The sequence below is a fragment of the Lissotriton helveticus genome, chromosome 12, assembly GCF_964261635.1.
Source record: "Lissotriton helveticus chromosome 12, aLisHel1.1, whole genome shotgun sequence".
NCBI classification, from domain to species: Eukaryota; Metazoa; Chordata; class Amphibia; order Caudata; family Salamandridae; genus Lissotriton; species Lissotriton helveticus.
This window is the reverse complement of record NC_136073.1, coordinates 482,957,861-482,981,533: the sequence shown is the minus strand read 5'-3', so window position 1 is coordinate 482,981,533 and position 23,673 is coordinate 482,957,861.

Below are 23,673 nucleotides of genomic sequence, written 5' to 3'. Positions count from 1 at the left end.
TATGTACAAGAGGTCTCGAATGCTCGACCTAAAAATGGCGTACTTTATGCTAAAATACAATTGAATCTTCTGTCCTATGAACTTTCTCTGTTCTTTCTCTTTTTAATTCTTGTCTACCCATCGCTAGTCTATACATTTTCTGTAAAAGGGCCCTTTTCTCCACTATATTCAAGTATGTGTGTGTGTTAGTATGTGGCACCTAGTATCTGTTATTATTTGTGCGACGAAGTATGAGTGCTACGACGAGACCATTCACTGCATGGTAAATAGGTGTGTATCTTCGCCCTGAGTGCCCGACTGCATGTATAACTGGTATGCTGACTTTTTGTTTGGCCCTAGCATCATGCTAACATAGCTAACATAGCGATTCCATGCAAGCTTGGGCCTAATATTGGTAAAACAAGGACCTGATCTGTGACCTGGAGGGGCGACAAAGTGTTCCCTCACAGCAGGAAGAAGACTACGGTCATTGCCTTAGTTAAGTCATAGAAAGTGGTGATGACAGGGTATCACGATTTTGTGAATCTGTGTCACAAGAGAGCAAGGTTTATTGAGACATCTCATGTAATATTCTGCTTTAAAGTGAATCTATAGCTTGTGCTGACATTTCATGTCAGTGTGTGTACAATGAGTGTGTAGTACATGTATTATAGCAGGACTCTGCAATAGCAAGAGTCTCAGTACTGTGATCCGTTTGATTAATTTTTGGCAGACCCTGGTTGGCACAAGATTGAGGGTGGATCGCGAAAACCTAAACAGTGGAAGTGTACCGAATGTATTCCTGTGGATGGAGGGTGGAGACCCAGACACTGAGTGATTGAGCGTGAAGACAGGGATATTCATGGAAATTACGAGATGTCTGCTGATTTGTTCTTCTTGTTCGACCTCTGCTATTTGCTAGATGGTTGGGGTGAGGGGTTGGGCTGCAGTTTCTCTTTCTCAAGGTGGCGAAGTTTCTATGCAGTGCCTGTCTGTTTGTCTTATCCCTGATTACAGCTTCAGGAAGTCTGATGACAGCCAGGTGCAGAGATCTCATACTTCATTGTGCCCTTGTTTTGGATACTTCTGATAGGGGCCCGGCATCATTGCTATCTTCCATGCATCACTTTACACAGATGCAGTGTCTGAGGAGGATCAAGAAAATTACATTTGAAAGATAACCAAGTCAAACAGTTCTGAATTCCAAGACAATGGATCCATATCACTACATTAACCTGAGCTCATCTCCCTGGTAGCTATGTCACAGAGCAGCCCGGCTTAACTTAAAGCAATGACTGAAGTATTTATGAAGTACCCAAACAGTAAAAGTCAAAATCCCAAATAATAAAAATCTCAAGTTATTTAGAAACATAGATTAAAATATAATCAACATAAGGACACCAAAATGGCAAAAATCAAATGAGAGGAATCAGACATATGAACTTTTACAGTTTTAAGTAGAAATAGCACCAAAAAACACAAAGCGCCCGTAGATGTCAATTATCGTTGTAGACAGGAACCCAATGGAAGTAAATAGTTGTGTAGACCTGGACCTATGTACAACTTACAGTTGATCGCAATGGGGCATGGGTGAGATACACCAACCAGGTCTGTCCTGTTAAAATATTGTACCGTTCATTAAGTTCCAGTGCACCACAGGAGTACACATCTAACCCCACACATCTAACCCCCCAGGAGAGGCATTTGGAGACTCACAGTGTGTCAAGCAGAGGCCTACAGAAGGGTCTAGTCTAGACCAAGTTGCAACTGGTCAGCTGAGTACTTCCAGGGAAAGGCATCTTTAGCTTGTTGTGCCCCTCGTAGCTTAAACAGAGGTCCACTTTATGACCCTTGGATTCCTCTTATTTGTCCTAGGTACAGAAAAGAGCAGGTCCAGTCCAGAAGGGCTCCATCACAAGCAGCAGGTTAAGCCCTATTCAGTGTTTCCTCACATCATGTAGTGTTCTGAAATTGGTGCAGAATGTATGCTTGGCACTGTTGAACTGTATTTTAAAATGACCCACATGACTCCATTTTGTGTTGCCATGCTCTCGGCAACCTGGTGAAGAATTGCTTTCCACGTCCCTGTTAAAACTTGCACAACCCTCCCCGTTCCTTGTGGTCGAGCCGATTCCGAGAAGCTGCCTGTGTGCTTCACCCACCCCCAGTGTGCCAGAGTCTCAGCCACATCCTGTCCATTGTTGGTAACTCAGCCTGTCACGAGCAACTCCTGTGCCCCGTGACCACACCAACTGATTGAGGAAGCACAAAGCTGTGCCCCATGACAACACCAATTGGGCAAGGAAGCACAAGGTTGTGTACATTGTGCAATCAGAGACAGATGTCCCCTGGCCACGATTGCGCCACATAAGACTGACAAAGAACTTGTCTGATGAGGAACTTGTCAAAATGAGGAACCTTGTATTGTGCAAATGGGCGTGGCTAGCGCTATAAATATGAGTGCGCTGCGGAGTAAAGCAGCAGTCTCTGCAGAATTGTCTTTGTACCATTCTGGGACCCTGTCCTTAGGGCGAGCTAATAAATAACTTACTTCCCTCCACGGCTGGTTGTCCTGGTCTCTTTGGTAATGTATGATTCAAGCAAGAAGAACCCGTAGATTCTAGGTGTCCCCTGCACCACTGGCTTTGACTCTCCTAGTGGGGAGGGGTCTCCAAAAAGCCGGTTCTACAGCACTAGCTAGTGGGTAGGAATGACTCATGGGCACACCCTAACCAATGGGATAATAGTTCCTGTGGCGAACAATGTCAACTTTGGGCAAGAGTCTCTGGCTACACTAAACTTGGACTCTCTGGTTTGTGTTTAGTGAATGCGTGTCTAAGGTATGTGTGTGGGAAAGAACTCCACACTTGCACAACTAAGACACACACTCACCAAACCAATATCTAATAGTGAAACTCAATTTTAGCAGTTACTGTACCCACAACAAAGTTCGGTTGGACAAACGCAGAGTCTTTCATCAACAAGACAATGGATCCATTAAAATTGTCTGGCAGCCTGTTTCCTCCCTTTTGAGATGTACCCCAAGTGTTATATGTAAATCCAGAAAAAGAAGTCTGGTAGCACCAAACACAAAGTCCTTTAGCAACCAGATAGCAGATCCACAAGAATGGTCTTGGCATCCTTTTCTCTCCCTTTCTTTTAAAGTGTGCTTCAAGGGTTATATGTGGCTCGAGAGACCTGTCAAGCAGGAATTGTCCGTGTGGTTTCAACAGGATGGACACAGCCCCAAACTCCTGCTGAGCACAAAGGAATCATTTCTGCCTAGTTCGACCTGGCAATTGCTTTTCCTTGATATTTATTAAAAATTCAACTGCACTACTGAATTGGATTTAATAAATAGTAAAAATAGTTGTTTAATTCTTTTTCTAGCTGGTACCTTTCCTAAGGCATAGTATTAGTATTTGAGAATACACTCTGTCTTTCTGACAGGTAGAACTGCCAGAGTGAAAATAGCATTTGGATGCTAGTTATTGTAAAGACATGCTAACACATTTCTACATGTACTAATTTTAAATACAATGCATTTTGCCTTGATAGTAACAAGGCCTACATAGGGGTGACTAATTAATACGTAAAAGGGAGTTTTTTCTTGTCAATAGAGTTTATTTCGATAGGTCGAATTACACTGATACAGTTAGGCTACAGTGGTAGACCTAAAGCCATGTTGCACTGCCACTAAAATGGGTGGCACTATAGGTGCTGTAGTTCACCGGTGACATTTATATCCCAGGCCCTGGCAACAATTTGTACCATATACTTGGGACTTATAGGGTAGTTTAATGTGCCTTATATGAGTATGCCAATTCAAACATTTTTAGAGGTGGTGCACAGGCACTTTAATATAGGCCTGGGTGGAGCTTGTTGAGTTTGAGTTTCACTCTGCAGAATTCTGCAGAGTTGCCAAAAAATGGAGTTCCATGAGTTGAGGGGGCGGAGCATTGCTCGGCCATCCCTAATGTTGTCCTTATGGCTGCTGAGGGTTGTTTGGGGCCAATAACCCTTATTTTTCCAACAAGTAAGTCCCCCACAGTGGGATTGCTGCGCAATTGTTGGAGGCCATGACCCAAAGGGGCCTCCTGGTGCACTACTGGCTGGAGGATGAAGTCTCCTTTGCTGATGAGGATCGTTGGGGGCCAAGAACCCCTATTGTTGCCACATGTAGGTCCTCCACAATGGGATTGCTGGGACATCGTCGGAGGCCCCGTTCCCTTTCTCAATCACTCTGCAAAGGGGCCACCTGGCACCCTACTGGTTGGGGGATGAAGTGTCCTTGGCTGCTGAGGGTCATTGGGGGCCAAGAACCCCTATTGTTGCCACATGTAAGTCTCCCACAACAGGATTGGTGAGACTAGGGGTGAGAGCACCGATAAACTCCACTCTTCTGGTAGGTTGGTAGAGTTTTCGCCAAATTCCACGTTCCAAGCAGAGCACGGAGTGGCAAAACTCTGTAAACTCCACCCGCAGAGCAGAGTTTACCAGCCAACCCTACTTCAATTCTGGTTAGCAGGGGTAAAATGCACTGACTTCTAAAACCAACAAAAATATAGGGTTCAACAGAAGGCGAAATATTCAGGTGACCACAAAGAAAAGGCCGGCTTTTTATAGTGACTGAGGAAGGCAGTGTTCCATGTAGTACTGGAAAGACTGTAGTATAACAAGGGATGGTGTCTGCCTGACAACCAGTCTCCAAGAGGTGAGCAGACATCTCCTGAAGTCTACAGCTTCCTGGAGAAGTTGAGAGTCTATCTAGAGTCTAGATGCCTTCCAGCCTACCGAGAGAAGAAAAGAGATCCTCGCTCTGCAGCAGTAGAGACTATCCAGGAGGAGAAACTCAGCATGTTTCTTATGGGAGAAGCACCCAGAAGTATCGGAAAGCCACTGTCGACAAAAATTGTTAGGAATCTTCTGGTCTCATGGTGAAACTTCTGTTGTGAGGTGTATGAAGAAATTATCCACTAGAAATGTCATAGTGTAGTTATTTTTTCTATAGTGTAGTCTGCTAATTCAACCAAAAGACCCTAAATTTCAGGTACCGCTGCTGAAATCGAAGATGTTCTCATGTGAGGAACCACTGCATTGGTATGTAGGCCACATCTGCCAAAGACAAGCACCCACCTACATAGACCCAGAGCCAAAAACTGCTAAAGACTAGTTCTCACTAATATTGACCCGACACCCGCACCTGTCGAAGGTGAGTGTCCTCCTGCATCAGCCAGAAACCATAACTGCTAAAGCCGAGCTCCTGGCACCCGACCTAATGCGCTGCTCTACGCCGGTGGCATGAACAGGAAAAAGGCCATTATCCATGCTCCTTCTGTACCAACACTGAAACCTGAGGGTGCCAAGTCACTGACCACACTAACTAGCAACAGTGATCCATAAATTCATGGAGCAGGTAATGCAGGGCTGAACTCGCATGAACTGAGTGACTGTTTCTTACTCACACAAATGTGAATCCTGCTGCTAGAAGACAAACTTTACTTGTGAAAACATATTGGGCATAAAGTCTATTGCACTGACCAATGAACAGTCCATTAGAGTAATTGACAGTGATCCCCACCAGTGCCTAGTAAAGCCTATACTAACATCATTGCCTACGTTACCATAGACGTCCTGAGCACCATAGAGGGTAAATACACTTCACAAGAGCTCGTAGGCGAGGTTGCAACCCTGGAACCTAACTACCTTTTGAGTGCGTTGTTTTAAATTTTTCTGTAAGTCTAAAGTTTTTTCTTTTTACTAAATATAAGCAGAAGGCTACACAATGCGTTATTGTGTGTGTTGTTTTAATGTTGATTTCTTACCTGTTGTTTCCCACACTGCTTCCCTGAGAAACCTTTGACTGTTCGCCCTCAGTACCTGGAGAGGGAAGTCTGGAAATGGTGTACTTAGCCCAGTTTGCAGAGCCATATGGTGTGTGTGTGTGTGTGTATATATACATAATTGTGTGTGAGTCATTTGTTAATATGATGTGTTAGGTGTTTGCACCTTAGTATTGTGTGTAAATATACATTATTATTTGCATGCTATAGTGTCTCTTAATGCCACTGTGCTAGTGTGTACATGTCTGTATTGTTATTAGTACGTGTTTGTGAGCAGTAAGTGTGTGTGATCCTGTGTGTGCACGTGTGTGTGCTTTATGTACCTGACTGCGTGTGCATGTCTGTCTTTTTTTTAAAGGGCCGAATGGGATTTGATTTCAGAGTTTTAATTGGGAATATTTAAACGAGGAAAGCATTTTTGGTAAATTAGCTTATTCAATTTTATAAAAACAACTGCACAATTATCCTCATATTATTGTTTTTCTCCCACGTTATTGTGGCTGTAAATTGATGCCTGAACATCTTTATGACTTACTTGGTGGAAGAACTATTTCTCCAACGCCTCATTTTCCTCCCTTCCTTGGTAAGCGGATACTCCCACGCCAGCGCTGTCCTTCTCACCCCGAGAGAGAACAAAGCAGGGCAAGGAAAGTGTCCTCTGCAGAGTGTCTTTGCACTGCCCCCCTCCCCACAGTGTGCCAAACAGTGACATCTGCTCCTGCTGTTCTACAGTCCCCAGTCCAGCATCTTGTCAACTTCCTGTGATATTATGTGCTTCATAAACGGAAAGGTCATGTTTAACATTCAGGTTCAGTTCAAAGGCAGGAACACATAGAGGAGGCTTGAATTTCATTCAGAAATCTCCATCCATGCTTTCTTTATGCTATCCCACATGGCCAAATATGAGTTCACATGCTACTTCTTTTAAACACCTCGATATATTTTTCTTTGGAAACGTTTGGTGGAGGAGGAAGAACATGTGTGTATTTATAAGACCTGGAGGGACGCTTTTCCTTCAGAACTGGTACCAGGCATAGCATTCTGCGGCATAAATGTTTCCACGCAGCCCTGGAAGGCCTGTCTCATCAATTACAATGTGGATGTGTCTCTCGTACAGGGAGATGGCGCCATGCAGCCTGTTTGCCGTCTCAGGCACCTCTCATCTAAGCACAGGCGATTCTATCAAAATAGCACAAATGTTGCTGAATGATGTGTGTCCATTTTGTTCAAATGGAAATTAATCTAAAAGCGCACTATAAATCAAAAGGCTGAAGTTAAAGGGCAAATATGAGGTTGATGCTAAATATTTATTACACGGTGAAATTTGTGAATTTTGTATTACAGTTTTTTTTTCGAGATATCACAAAATTCAATAGCGTTAAATGTTGCCCAATATTTTTTCAACTGGTGACTGGTTCGAACGCAAAATGTCTGCAGACGCCAGGGTTGAGTAGAACATGTGCTGAGGGGGACATTCCCGCCTAGGGATAGTCCCCTTGCTGGTATCTCACGTGACTTTTGAACTTCACATATTTACTTTATTTTCATTTGAGATCTCACTATGTAATTTTGTGAAATAATCGTGAAAGTTTGTAAACAGTGGCGTAGCAATGGTACATTGGACCTAATACAGGCAAGGAAAACAGGCCCTCTCCCCAAGTTTGGTTTTAAAAAAAACCACTATGCTATGGGAGAAGTGGGCCTCTCCGACTCCTGGGCTTTTGTGCGACTGCACCCGCTGCACTTATGACAGCTTTGACTCTGTTTCCGAAGAATAATTATTATTATGTAGTCTGATCCGCAATCAGATCTTCACCTGATCCTGATTAGCTTTGGGAAGGGTTTACTGTGACTTGCCTACATTATCACATTTTGTCCCACTGTGCAGTCACAGGGATGTGCACCCACGTGCTTGTTGTCAGATCTGGACATTCTCATAGCACAGGCCCACTCTGTTCATGGTAAAAAATGAAGCAGGCGTCAGGACTAGGACCATAAAAGAGAGCAAGACAGCCCCACCTTTAAAAGAACAACCAAACTCAGGACAGCTACACCACTCTATCAAAAAGTATTAAAGGAGCAATGCACTGCTGCTGTCTCATTTCCATTAGTGCTGATCCTCTCACCTTGTCTTATGTGTCAAAGACTCTTTAAAGCTAGCACCACAGTCGGAGAGCCAAGGACTGCTTATGGCAATTCTTCCTCACATCCGGGGACTTCCATTCCCTATGTGAGACATTTCAAGGATAGTGCATTCAGCACCCACACCGCCTGCCAAGATTATACATGTCAAAACGTTTAGGCCCTGAGGTTTGTCTTGGCATAAGACAAAGAACCTTAGGCCTTAGAACCTGTGTGTAGGAAGGTACGATCCTACTGCCTGGTTACCACCACTTTTTGCCTGGTGCTAAGTTGTTTTTGAGTAGTCTGACTGGGAAAGCACTCTGACAGCTTCGGGTAAAGTTTGCGCTATATAAAATCGCATTAAATTAAATAAATTAATAAAATCCTACTAATCAGGACCCCAGTCTCTCTGCTTTCTCCCCTAAATTGTTATGTTCAGTACTTAGGTTTATCCCAGATTGGATACTGGGGTACCCTTATCAGTCCCTTGTATATGATACTAAAGAACCCAGGGCATAGGTACCCCAAAGGGCCGCCACGGGCTGAAGCATGTATTATGCCACCCATGGGAGACCATTCAATCTGTAACCAAAGGTCTGCCATTGCAGCCTGTGTAGAATGGTGCCAGCACGACTTACGAAAGGTATAGGTTTCCCATATCTAGGGTCACTGCTCTTAAAACCTATAAGTCACCCCTATAGCAGCCCTTTACAATCCTGAGGACAGGCTGCTTGGTTCTAAGCGTGAGGGTGCCCCTGCATGAGCAGAACACCCGTGCAGCCTACAGGGTCAATTCTCCTGGGCTGTAAGTGAAGGAGCCATATACCATATAGAGAGGCACCTCGTAATTACGTGATTACCATCTCGAAACTGGCTGCAATGAATCCTATCGTGTTTGTTATCGAACATGTTGGAATTATACCCCCACTAGGTATGATTCCAAGCACTGGAAGCTCTGCATGCTCCCTGTACCAGTCTTCTAGACTCAGACAGCACAACATGGCTGCTACCGACCAGAGACACTATTCTGCCCTCCTGCTGCTGAGCCAAGCTTGAGCAGGGGAAGGCAAAACCATAGATATCCTGTTACAGGGAGGTGTGACCACCTCCCAGACAGGATTTACTGTATTGGGTCCGGGTGGGTGAGCTTGCCGGTGCCACTCAGTCTGCCTGAGGGGCACATTTGGTGCCTCCTTGCATAGTCCAGTTGAAACCAGCCTCCAGCTCTGGTGTGAAACTGGACAAAGGACATGGGAGTAACCCCTCCACTGTCCAGACCCTCCCCTGGGTGGGCCCCCTGAATCATCCCAACCCTTTCCTTGAGGTACTTAAGGGCTTACCTGTGGGTGGGTCCCTAGATTCGTCGTGGGACATGATATATTTTGACCTCTTAGAGTAAGTAATACTATTTTAAACTTTGAGCCCTACATCTAAGACCATGTGGTATACTGCCCAGAATATGTGTCTAGAAACTGGCATGACACAATCTCCCTCAGGAAATACTATTTTCAACTTACAGACTTTCCAGACTTATGGAGCCAATTCAGGCCAAAAGGAAGACATCTGGAAGAAAACAATCAGACAATTGAACACCATCCTCTGGAACACGTGGACTCTGGATAAGGCCTTGCCAGACCTCTCATTCCTAAAGAAGGCTCCACAGATGTGTCTATTCAAGACAGTTATTTGAGGGACCAGCTTTCACCGCAGTGCATTTAGAAATGTCTTTCTGTCCAAAACTGATGTATCCTGCTACATAAGTGCTCTGACATGATAGCAAACAATATTGGGAAATATTATTTCTTTTCTCTCATTCTCTGTAAAGAGGTTGAGGGGCAATATGGCACCACAATACACAAAGACTGTCATCTGTAAAAGTGAGTGAGTTTAGGGAGCACACCAGTGGCCACAAGTAAAACTGGTGTGGTCAACTACAGGCAACTACAAAGAGAGACTCTGTGTGTGTGTGTGGGTGCATATGTGAGTGTGTATGTGTGTATGCGTATATGTGTGTGTGTTCAGTTCAACCACACTGTTCATTAAAAGGTCGTTTTTTATGTGCCTATAACTTTGTTCTCATGGATGGATCTGCAACGAATGTGGCTCTCCCTTAGCACCTGCATGCCAATTTTCAGTTTTGTGCAGGGGAAAAGCTAGAGGCTGGGGTAAAAACAGATGTGTTTTCACAATTTACCTATAGGGATTTTGCTCAATGCAACACAAAAATAGTTGAATGGATTTATGGCAGCTTCTGTTGAATGTAGAACTGTATTCAGAAAGTGTGCTTTTCATGACTTGGTGTAAATCAATGCAGCAGTTATTAAGATGCCTTGGAAATTGGTTAAGGGTGGGCTTGTAAAGGGTTACATTATTTATATATATATATTGTTGTTCAATTTTTAAATTAGAAAATTCATGATTTCTGTCAATCACAGTTGAATTTTTCAAGGAACACATGCCGTGATCTAACTTGTATTCGTAATTTGTACACAGCTGTGAGGAATGCTTCTGCATGTGCTAAGTTCCTATTTTTTTAAAGGGGAGGCATGAGTGTTTTAATCAGGGGTGTTCTGAATGATATGCAGTCTAATGGCCCAGTGCTATATGCACTAAATGGGTGGTGCGCGTAGGGATAACAGAAGTTCAGTGGGACTTAAACACTGAGTTTATTTTTGTCTTTTTGCCGGAATGAGATCATTTAGGTGGCTGCCCTGAAATTAGAAGGGAAGTCACTGATTTTCACTGATAGTTGAACTTGCCAGGGATATATGTTTTTTCCCCTTTAATTCTAGGTCTGGAAAGTGCTCAGGATATATTTCACCTCTCTATAACCACAGGAGCTACGGAACTGCTATCCTTAAATACTTACTGGGATGCAATAGTTTGTTTCTGGGTGGTGGCAGAGATTAATGGTGGAGACCATATCTTGCAGGATTCACACACTCACATCCATCGTGGTTAGGGTGGAGATGATTGGTCCACCAGCAGGATGGATCTAGAAAATGAGGAAGAATTGAGAGGGTCTGGGAAAAAACAATCTGTACAAAATGTAGGCAGGATAAGTATTATTTGTTTTCTTCATATTTCTTCACTAATGAGCCATGATTACGTAGAACGGCCTGAATTGTGGATCCTTGATCCCAATAGCACTTGCTCATACGAAACCCAAGTTGCAGCCAAATATAGATTTTGCTACACGCAAAGAGGAGCAACACATTTAAATGAGATCTCTACTAATGCTTCTGTTAAGGACCCCATCATCCTAATTTTACATGCTTTTTTTCAGATCTTGGGAAGTAAGGTAGATTCTCGGTCCACAGGTGATGAGGGGTGACTTTGGCCATAGAGAACGGGGTAACCCGAAGTCCTCTATGTTGCATAGCGGGCCAACTGATTCTGGGCTACTTGTCTCCTTGCACTTCAGTTGGGACGAAATCCTAAGGTGGGGGCTAGTAGCCCTTGAGTAAAACAAGTCCAGTCTTTGGTAGCACTCCTGGGTCCGGCTGACACAGATGCAACTTTTGGCTATCTCAGATTTGTCCTTTTTTGTGCCTAGGGACTGTTAGCGGCAGAACTATTGCAGTAGCTACCAGTTTGGGCTTCTTCAGCTTTTGTGTCTCTGGAGCTGGTTCCAAGAGATCAGCTTACTGATCCTTGGAGTCACTGCTGTAGGTTGGCTTGGAATCAACCGTTCTCCAAGCCAGGAAACGCAGACACAGTCCAAAGTTCGCTAGCCCACAGTGCAGCAGGAAGAATCCATCCGACCTTGCAGGCTCTCTTCGTACGCTTTCAATGGAAGCAGGGCAGTACTTCTTCAGCCCTCGCTCTGATTCCAGGGTGATCTGAGGGGTAGGGTGCCAAGGGTGCCACATTTATCCCAGCAAAGAGCCTCAAGGGAACCACACGGTCACTAGTCAGTGGGCTAGTGGGTCCCCTCCTACCTAGTGATGTGTTTCCTGCATTTAGCTATCAACGAGTGTCCCATTCTTGCCCTTTCCCAACGGCATAACCCTTCCTTGCTCAACAGGAGCCCTTCATGTGTGGCTACCAGTGGGCCACACACCCACGGGAAAACTGGTTTGGGGGCAGGTTTTTACTTTTTGGCTCTGCCTCCTAATTGTCGTCAGGAACAAAAGGCATCCTGGTAACCGGTGTTGTTGTAGTCAGCCCTGCTAAGGTGGCTTTCCCTTTGAAGCTCGCCTTTTTGGCTAACAACCTGAGTGGTCATCCTGGGAGAGGAGGCCACACCATGCTGTGAGGGAGCTGCCTTTGTTCCTGGGCCGGGGAGTCATTCACATGTATCTACTGGTGGGCAGAAATCTGTCTGTGTGCCAGGACATTTTGTGAGGTCACTGGACTAGCTGGAGTGCAGAGTGGTAACTTTCTAAAAGTTTCCTTCTTCAATAGTGACATTAAATTCGACCTGGGCATCGGATGGGGTTTAGTGCCACGATGAATTTGATTCCTTACTTGACCCACTTAGTTAGTCCTATTCAGAAGGTAGCCAGGCTGGGTATCCAGTCAGTAACCATGTGTTAGCCAATGGGGCTACTAACCTTCCCACAGAAAAACAACAATTTGGAAGTGTTGCCGTTAAGATATATAAAAAAATATATGTCCTACTAATAATATCTAGCTTCCTGCTATAGTGCATCATAGGCCTTCCACTGGGGAGACTTACATACAATATTACGGGAAATAGGGGCTTGCCATTAGTTGTCATGGCCAAGTCGGACTAGCAGTGTAAACACTTCCCTTTCAGTCTGCAGTGGCAGGCTGGGGTCCATTTTGCCCTTGTCATATTCAGGGTGGCACACACAGTGCTGCAGCCCTGGGTGAATACTCTTCCTTACATGCCCTGGGTACCATGTACTAGGGACTTTAGTAAGTCAGTACTTGCCACTTGGGTGTTTCCAATTCAACATATTTTTTGTATAGGGTTAGAACACTGGCACTGAGGTCTGATTAGCAGGCCTCAGTGCACATCAGAGTAAAACAAGCATTTACAATGCAACGGTTTCGCCTTCGGAAAAGTTAGAGCTATTGGCATTGTAAATGACAAACTTTTTATTTATGTGTTGGTTTTGAAAACAGATAAATAAATGGCATTGTCATTTACAATGCCAATAGCTTACTCTGTCGCAAATGCAAGATGTATTGCATTTGCACACACACACACACACACAAGAGCCCCCCACACACACCACACAAGAGCCCCCCACACACACCACACAAGAGCCCCCCACACACACCACACAAGAGCCCCCACCACACAAGAGCCCCCCACACTCACCACACAAGAGCCCCCCACACACACCACACAAGAGCCCCCCACACACGCAAGAGCCTGCAAGATGAGACATTTCTTCCTGTTGTACAAAAGGAAATTACAGCCATGCCTGCTGTCAAGGATAACAAATAACTTAACTGGGAATGAGGTGACAAATGGGATGGCCAGGGGAAAGGACCTCGAAGCTGTCCGAGTCGCAGTTCCCCTTCTTAGACATACAGCTGTTATTCTTACAGAAACTATGCAACAACTTTCAGAATGGCAATGACACATCCAAGATAAAAATCATCTACTCCTGGTTTCCAAGAAGAAGAAACAAGAAAGCTCAGAAACATCACAAACTATTTTTGAATATTAATTAAGTGTGAACCTTTCCAATGACGTTAATTCTGCAAAAATCCAGGGGAATCGGACAAGACAGAATGCAACATTTGATCCATGACACCATCACGCACATCCCACAAAGTTCGGATACTCAAAATAGTTAGGTAGCCAGGAGCTCATAACGGTACTACTGGCCAAAACACAACATCCACTAACATACAACTTAACAAAACATCTAACAAAGATCATCTATGAAATAGACTAGCTTTCAAGGCTCCCAACAACAATTCTTCCACCATAAGCCCACCACACCAATGCACCTGGAATAAGTACGAATTGACTCTAAACTGACAGCGTACAGACCTCTGCCCTTGTTCATTAAGCCCAACATTCTTTAAATCTGACACATTTCACATAACAGATCATCATTCCCTACACTGACCACAGAGGTGCCACAAATAAACAAGCAACAGGGGGGGGGGGTGCACTCACGCACACAAGCAACGAGGGGGGAGGAGCTCACACACACAAGCAACGAGGGGGGGAGGGGGTGAGGGCAGGAATGTGGTTTATTCTCACAGATACTTTTCTAATGGGCCAACACAGACATTCATCAAACTCTCAAGCATCTTCAAACCGATATTTTTTCCATTCATGTTTTCGTTGGGGTGGTTTAGGGTAATGTGGTTGAATATACTGGATAAATCACACAATTTACATCTCGTGCGAGAGAATCTATTGACTGGTGTAAGCGAGAGCCATTCAGCTCAGACTGCCATAGCAGATTGATGCGAGTTCTCAAGAATGCACAGCGCGTTTAGATCGTCATCTTGCATTCCCTACACTGACCACAGAGGTGCCACAAATAAACAAGCAACGGGGGGGGATGAACTCACGCACACAAGCAACGAGGGGGGGAGGGGTGAGGGCAGGAACGTGGTTTATTCTCACAGATACTTTTCTAATGGGCCAACACAGACATTCATCAAACTCTCAAGCATCTTCAAACTGATATTGTTTCCATTCATGTTTTTGTTGGGGTGGTTTAGGGTAATGTGGTTGAATATACCGTATAAATCACATAATTTACATCTCGTGCGAGAGAATCTATTGACTGGTGTAAGCGAGAGCCATTCAGCTCAGACTGCCATAGCAGATTGATGCGAGTTCTCAAGAATGCACAGCGCGTTTAGATCGTCATCTTGAGACCATACACGTAATGTGAAAAACATATAAAAATGGCGCCGTGATGTTATAAACACCAAGAGGTGTACGCATGCAAGAGGGAAAGCAAGAAACACAACTCCCTTTTTACGGCTAAAATGCTAAATAAGCCGTTTAAGTCATGCGTACTGGGCACGCATTAAGAGAAAACTCGGGGGCAGAGTGCAGTAGGATTAAGAAAATCTGATATTTCTGAGGTAATCTCCCCCGCCACTTCCTCTGCCAAAGTGCACATGAAATAAAGTGAACCAGAAATGCTTTTATTCCCCGCCACTTCCTCTGCCAAAGTGCACGTGAAATAAAGTGAACCAGAAATGCTTTTATTCTGCAATTATATTTTGCACACAGTCGAGGCAGAAGTCTTCCCGTGTAATATGCGCCCATGCATTGCATCGCCTTCACGCGCCCCCTCCTTCCCAAATTGGCACTAGCCAAAGAAGCTGGACTGTGAGCGTGAGAAATGTTGACATGTTGACACAAGCATTTACAAGTACGTGTAGGAAAATACAAAAACTTACCTCCGGGAGTCGACTCGGAGTAGGGAGCAGGTCTGCGTCCTCACAGGGAGAGCCGTCCGGCTGGTGTGAGGAAGGATGCCGAAGAAAGAAAAAAAAAAATAAACACGCCCACCGCCGCGATGACGGACAGATCTCTGTTCCAATGGCTAGCCTCCATTTATGGAGCTAGCCAATGGAACAGAGGGCGTATTCCAAAGCCACATATTATTCTCATTAGGTTTTCACCTGCGTGAAAAAGCTGCGCAGTGCGCAGCTTTCACTTAGGCGAAACCTAAAAACCAGCGGCATCAGTCCACAAATGTAAAAAAAGGCATGTTGGTTGCAAGTTTGCTGATTGCACAGGGATACAATGGATTTGAATTACTTTTTTTTACCCAGAATTGGAAGAATGGTCAGACAAAATATAATTCCAAAGAAAGCTGTTCATGGGTAAGCCCTGACGAAGATTTTTAGAGATTTGGAAGGGAATCAAGATATTAGCTGTATAATTTACGTTAAGTAGCTTATCTTGGCTATTTATGTATTTATTCAGTATGTATTCATTTTTTGTAATATGATTCTATGATGTGTCTAGAAACTGTTTATTGTTTGAGATGATTGTATCCTTCTGAAGTAAAAAAATTAAGTATTTTTCCAAATTTAAATGAGGGCCGGTACATAATAGTTAACAAAATAATCAAGTAAGATGTATGTATGCCTGACATTGTAGACCTTTAGAACCTTTCATTACACAAAGAAAGATATTTCAGTCTTACTTTTTAATGTATTTGAGCACTATATTTATAGGCACATGAGATAATTGTGCATAGAAAGACATTTCTAATTGCCTACTTCATTCCCAGATGGGTGGGTAGGTCCACCATATGAAGTAGTGGATTTCTTTGGAGCAGAGTTATTTAACTTCTTTTCTTTACATCTTTCTTTTTTTGGTTTCTTATTTTTCCATTTCTTTTTACATCTCGAGGTACATAAGGGTTCTGGCTAGAAAATCACCTTAATGGGAGTAACAAAATTATAGAAAAGGTGTACTTATAGGGCTGAGGGTCTCTAAGATATGTCTAAGCAGCTTCCTAATTCTTTTCTGACTAAGAGTCTATTTAAATTATTTTTAAGTGTGAAGGCGAGTGTAAATCTCCACCACATACATTTAAATAGAAAGGGTGCTTCTTTTTTGATTGAATTGCATGCTCAATGTAAACTGAATATCAGTTTTCAGTTTCATTGTCAATATGAATTTCTAGCCAGAGCACTCTGGTGTGCACAGAAACATATATTAAGGTGTTCATCATGTTGACAATTTAATTTATTGGTTCGTGTTTTAAAACATATTAAAATATATTATGTGCTTTTCCTATTGGCTACTGTATAGACAACATGTGAAAGAAACAGATTGCTATACAAAGTATTTTGCTTTGCTTGGCTCTCAATTTAATTTACAATGATCACATGTGGTTGCAGACCCTAAGGAACAGATTTATTAAGGGCGTGGTTTGCCCTTGTGTCATGCAAGGCAACATAAAGCAATGCAATTGCTTTGAGTTACCTCGAAGTTAACTTAAGGCAGTACATTTTGCTGCCTTGTGTTACCGTGCAGCAGGAAGGCGTTCCATGGGAGGTTTATGGGTGATTCCACCTACGAATTTTGGCGCATCTCCAGATTTACAGAGTTGTAAACCTGGGAATACATCAAAATGGTAGGCCACCCAGATGCAAGCGTAACGAGGTGGAATATTTTTATTTCTCCATGTTACTTCCTTTTTCTAACTGTCCCTTCCTGCAGAAACCATTCCTGCTTATAACGGTGGAACCCGAACACCAGGGTGCAAGCCTGCCTGAGTTGGCACTAGACAGCACACAGTGTGCCAGCGCTGCCTAGCAGCAGAAATGTGCCACATCTTTGTAAAATGGCACATTTCTGATGTCTATCTTTCGTGCAACACAGTGCAGCAAGTTGCCTTGCCTCGCTGGGGTGCATGAAATGTTAGTAAAGTTGCCCCTAAGTATCCTATGCAAAGCATTGCTGTAATGAGAAGTGAGAAAGATAAGACTGGCTGATCCATATTGATATCGATGACTGAATTAAGTCAGGCTATACAGAGCTACCCAAATAGACTGTTATAGAAGATGCCTTGCTAGAAATTGCTCTCTGTTAAGACATGACTGCTTTGACCCCTTTTTCACCTGAGTGACAGATGAAAGCAGACGATGTAACATTAGCATGGTGAAAGAGCTAAACCACAATCATCATGCATAATGCAAGCAATACTCTTTTTCTGTTCCAATCGCAAAGCTACACCATAGACTCCTATAACTGCAAAAGATTTTACATGACTGCTGTAGAAAACGTTTATTCCGTCAAATAGAAAAAATGTTTCTACCAAAATCAATTTGGTTTTATGCTCAAGGCCCAACAACAAAAAGAGTGGATCTGTGAACGACGCCTGTTCAGTGTACAACAGAAGCTCCCCTCCCTATGGGGGAACATCCTTTACAACGCAACTTTTACTCCGCACTACCATTACGACGCAGCTATTACAACACAAGTCGTTACAACGACTTGCGCTGGAGGGCGCTGTAGGATAGGGAATAGTTTAATTTTCTATTCACCTTCCCTACTATCCACGGGGACTGGAGTTGGAATAGAAAATTAAACTATTCCACTATCCAGCGCCCCCCAACGCAAGTCGTTGTAACGACTTGCATTGTAAAAACTGCGTTGTAATGGCATGCAGAGTAAAAGCATGCGTTGTGACGTCATACATCCCTCCCTATGCCTTGTGTTGAGCTTACCAGTATAGTTCCCAGGTGATTTCAGTGTTGCATGTGGCTATCTGGGAGTGGACATGCCCGGGTCCTAGACCCCCCACCTCTTCATATAAAAATTCACCAGAATGCATTTGGCAAACAAAAACAAAGAGGATGTTTTGTTTGCACAAGGAGTTGTTCAGGAAACTCCAATTTGTATGATGTTATATGGAACTCCTCCCTCATAAATTTGGAGGCCACATGACCCCACTCCCCAACTCACATGAACAAAAACTGTGGATATTAACCTGGTCTGAAAGAGCTACCACTGAATCTGATCTTTTAAATACTGCCTGCCTATGGAGAAGGCTGACTGTCAGTGGCAGGCAAACACAGGTGCCAACACAGAGAGGATGTTAATGGGGAATGTGCTTGTAAAGAGTGACAAATTAGCATGCATAATGTTTGTGGATGCTATTAGCTTTAATTAACTGGTAAACGTGCACCATTTTACTGAATGAAGCTGATATTTTATTTGAATTCTCTTGTGTTCTGCTGCAGGTTTGAAAGCACTGCTTATACCATGGTAACTAGCAGCAACCAGAGCACAGTCTGCATGTGATCTCCTTTATGGCTTGTTCTTAATTAGCCTTTTATTGTTATGTAAGGCACAGAAATAGCCCAGGTACGGTTTTTAAAACTACTAATGAGTAATAAACTACTGAACTGTTTTGCTTTGACAATAAGGTGGGCATAAATTGGGAGAGGTATGATTTTATTCAGAATCCCTCCTCTTCTGAAGCGTTTTCCTTGCTTCCCTGCTCTCTCTCAGCCCTCTAGTGAGACTCTGTTCTTCCCTAAGCCTCGCTTTGTCTATTAGGCAGATCTAGTTAAGTGAAAAAAGGAGTGAAGAGAGCTGATAGCTAGTGGTTGTCAGAGAGGCCTAGTCAAGGCATCCCCAGCTAATTGCTAGTCCTAACAGGCACAATTAGCCTCTACAAGCCCTTCGAGACGGCCCTGGGCGTCTCTCAGGTAGCAACCGTCGCGAGATAAAGGCTGAAATGTGCTGCATTTAGAGAGACGCCTGCAGACAGCCATGTCACCGTCAGCCAATTATGTTCTGTGTGTAGACAGTAGCTTCCAGAAATTGCGCGTGGCACACACACCTGAGGATGAAGGCGCAATGTGAGTGCCCCAGTGGAACTATAGTATACAATGTGACGCTTGGTGACAGCACACACGTTTCAAATTAGAAACAGGTCTATAGTTAAGACACATCATGGATATAGTAGCTGTGTTTGATGTCTTTAAGGAAGATCATTGTTGAAATATATGGCTTTAGTAACATGAGTTCAAATTTTGTTTGCAAGGAATACAATAGGTGTGTTTTGAATGCAAAGCTGGGAAATTAATTTATTGGCAGAAACAATATATGCAGAACTTGAAGTTATTATTTTCTATGTAGCTTTCACATATAGAACTTCCTCCACCTTTCCAATCAGTATCTTGAATGTTTCTCTCTAGCTGTTACTTATTTAACCGATTTTAGCCCATGTTCAGTCCCAAATTTAGTTGAACATGTAGTTCAATATTTTTTCCATCTCAATGGGGCATTTATATGGTCTATAATAAGGGTGCAAAGGTAGTCTCTCTGAAAGATGCGGAGCTCTGGATGCCTCATTGTAGGTGTGGACACAGTATATCATCCTTGACAAATGTGTGACTACAGGGTAAGTTCCAGCAGAGTATTCAGGTAGTAAGAGACTACCTCTTGGCAGAAACTCAAATGGAGTAGCTCAGAAATCCATAAGTTACGCGCTGTAAAACTGTTGTATGCTTTATCGCACACGCGATCGTGGTCTTGAGGAAAGCAATACTGACACCCGGGGTGGCATAGACATTATGGCTGAAACATGTCGACCTTTACAAAGGATGTGAGAGGTTAGTATTTCCTTGCCACGCATCCACCACTGATTTTGATCCTTGTCCAAGGGTACCATTGTTAAAAAAATACACCACGTTGGTAGGCAACCCAGAAGACAATTTTAATTCACTCCCTTGTCTCATCTTAGATAAATAAACACCTCCTCAAAAAAAAAACCAGCTCTGTTGTAATCAAATACCGAAGCACACCCGTGACAAGCTAGATGTCTCGGGTGGGACCCCAATGATGAAGCATGCCACCAACTCGGCTCGTGGGTGAAGGGTCTTTTTAAAAACACTAAACACATGTCCCTCACACTCTGTGTGAGGGACATGTTTTAATAACTTGGTAGCTTTCTCGCACCCCTTTGATTAGTGATATTGATTTGGGAAGGTGAATGAGCTCTCACTTCTCACTCTCCTCTTTGTTACCCTTTCTAATAATTTAGAAGGACACAATTTAACTCTGTGAGCCTGTGCACCATTATTGACTTTCTGGAGCCTCAGGACAGATCAGGTCCTGAAAGAATTCCTCATGGAAAATGTGTTATTAAATACTCTTCTGGAGTCTGGCAAATGCCCAAATTCTCACAATAGAGTCATCCAGTTACACCATCTGTCACCTTAGTGCAATTTAGGGTACAAATGCCTGAATATGCATATAAAGGCTGTTCCTAGAAAGATAACTTTATAGTTTCTCAGACATTGAAAAGTGCACACATTTCTGCGGTGGAAAAAGCACAGAAGATGAAATATGTGTGCAGAAGGGTGAAACTTTTGGGGAAGCAGACAGACATTTTAAACATCACAGTTTGTGATCTTGAAATCTCTTTGATCTCTTACAGCACATCAAACCTCACTTAAGTCAAAACTGAGAAAGTTACAACATGCTCTAGGTCAAAGTAAGATGAATGTCATTTCAATTGAAATCTTTCTTGTCTCTTGATTTTCCATGAAACAGTTATGATTTCCTTTCAAACCTTCAAAGTTGAAAAAACTGCCTTTCATTAATATATGACAGTGTTTCCGAATACGATAAAGTTGATGATTTTATGCTTGCATTTAGTTTCCCACTTTAGCAATGATACAATCCTATGTAAAAACAAAATATTTTTGTATATTGATAGAACACAGTTCAAAATCGTGTAAATTGTTCACATTTCGGATGTGAATATTTCGTTAGTTAAAAAATGAAAAGAATATCGGTCAATAAAGAACCACTGTTTACATTATTATAATATTACTAGACTACTGGGGCAGAAGATGGAATAGAAATGCACATTCTGTGTGTGAGTGGTACTTTATAAAAGTCAATATTTGTAGTACTGACACAGAGGTATTGAATAATCTGCAATCTCGTTTATCGTTGCAACCCACCAGTAAATAAAAACAGGTAACCAGGGCTTTAACACCTTGGCCGCGGCTGGAATTCCGTGCCGTTGCTGGGCATTCCGATCACGGGCGTAGTCATGACGGCTCCCGGCCGTCATCAGCACACGCCCACCGTGACTCATGACGTCCGGGAGCCGTCATCAGCACCGAAGGCGTTAAGTGGGCCGTGTCTCAACGGTGCTGAATACCGGCAGTTTTTTTAAATGGGGGCTCAAAACGGGTCTCTATTGGGCCCTGTTTTGTGCCCTTGCACAGGCGGTCTGTTTTTTTCCGGGCTGCAGTGACAGCAGGCACATCGATGTGCACCTGCTCACACAGCTCACTTCTCACTAGTGGAGACGTTACAGCATGACGTCATGCCAGGTGAGCGTTGTAGAGAAAAGAAAATCGTTTAAAAGAGAGTCCTTTTCTCGCTAGATTTCCCTTGTCTGGTTGAAACTCAGGAGCAGCAACATTGTTGTGGTGTCACCAGGGCTTTAAGTGGAAGTTTTTTCAATAATATACAAGCCATAGTTGCTGCTTGTTTATCTTATGTAACATGTAACTAAGAACCATTGACAAAGCCAATAGTCCTGATTTGTTATAGGTATGATGTTACTTGTATCATATTTCTGGATGCAATGACTGAAACAGCAAAATACAAGTTGGGCGACACACTATGCTAAGCATAGATTTTTAGCTCACATATTTTTAAGCCAAGCCCTGAATTACATTGGGCATGCCCCTTTGAGAGACCACCCCAGTTTTTTCATCCCACGTAAACCCCTGCGTGCAACCATCCAGAAACTTGAAGCTACATGAATGCTCATAATAGCCATGTGGAGCGCTACATAAGATTGTTTGGTGAGCTCATCCTCATGTATTGCTGCTCATAGTCCCAGAAAGAACATGTTGAAAGAAATAACTGAACCATTGATTTGCAGCTTTAAATTCCTTCTCGCACGCATCCATCTTTGATGAATCGATGGATGTTGTTCCCCATTGAGTGACCTCCATTATTTTCAAATTACAAGTGTAAAAAAGCCAAAACTCCTTACAAACTCTGGAGGAAACCCTCATTCTAGAAGGGAAAAGGGAGTAGGAATATTCCACATCTCTTTGGGGCATATTAGCAAGAACCTCGTTAAAATTATCTCCATTTTAACGGCAGGAAACTGCCGCTAAAACGGAGATAATGGGCTTGCTATTGTGCGTTATAGAATTCCAATAGAAGCCCGGGTTAGATGTCCTGCACATCTAACCTGGGCTTCTACTGGAATTCTATAATGCATATTAGCAAGCCCTTTATCGCCGTTTTAGCAGCAATTTCCTGCCGCTAAAACGGCGATAATTTTAACGAGGTTCTTGCTAATATGCCCCTATATCTTTAGTAAAGATAATGCTTCCATCAAATGAATGTCGCAAAATAACACTTTGATAGCATGCCATGTAGACTGAACAATTGGTTAGTTTAAACTTCATGAAATCTGGACTGTCATCAATAAAGGAGTGTTTACTTACCAGCAATAAAACTTTTAAAATTTGGAGCAGCAGTTCCAACTGGCCTCCTCCAATGCCACCAGTAACAAAGTTGTGACAATACTGTCAAACTTCTGACACCACTCCTGATTGTATGTATACAAAACAAGGATCTATCTAGCCCACTTGTTTAACACATTTCAAACCTACTGCTCCAAGGACAAGCGTTAACAGGCTGATGAGGCACAGTGAACCGTTTAAACATGGCAGCACTTAACAAACATTGGTAAATGCAATAGGTTTCGCCTATGTGGTTAATAATATTTCTTTTTATGTAAGTTGTACCTTGATAGCAGGTGTAAACCTGATATTGGTATGCTAGTATTTGAACATTGGCACCTGAGTGCCAGAAGGTATGGGTGTGACATACGAAAGGTGTACATGTTCACCAATAATAGATGTAATGACAATAATAATACCTTACTCTCTGTGGGACTGTTAGACCTGGCATCTTTGGCGTGGTTTCCCCCTATCTTTCTGCCTCTACCTCCTGTATTTTTGATGCTGTGCCTGATTTCGTTTTTGCTGGTTTAGATGCTTTGGACACTCTGCCACTGCTGATCAGTGCCAGAGTGCAAGTGCTCCCTGTGTAAATTGTTATTCTGATTGAATATACATGTTTGGCATATTTGTATCACCATGAAGTCCCTAGTAAAGTGCACTGGGTGTGCCAGGGCTGGTGATGACAAATGCTACTAGTGGGCCTGCAGCACGGATTGTGCCACCCACAGGAGTAGCTCTAAAATGGTGTCTCAGGCCTCCACTGCAGTGCCTATGGGCAGTTTAGAACTGC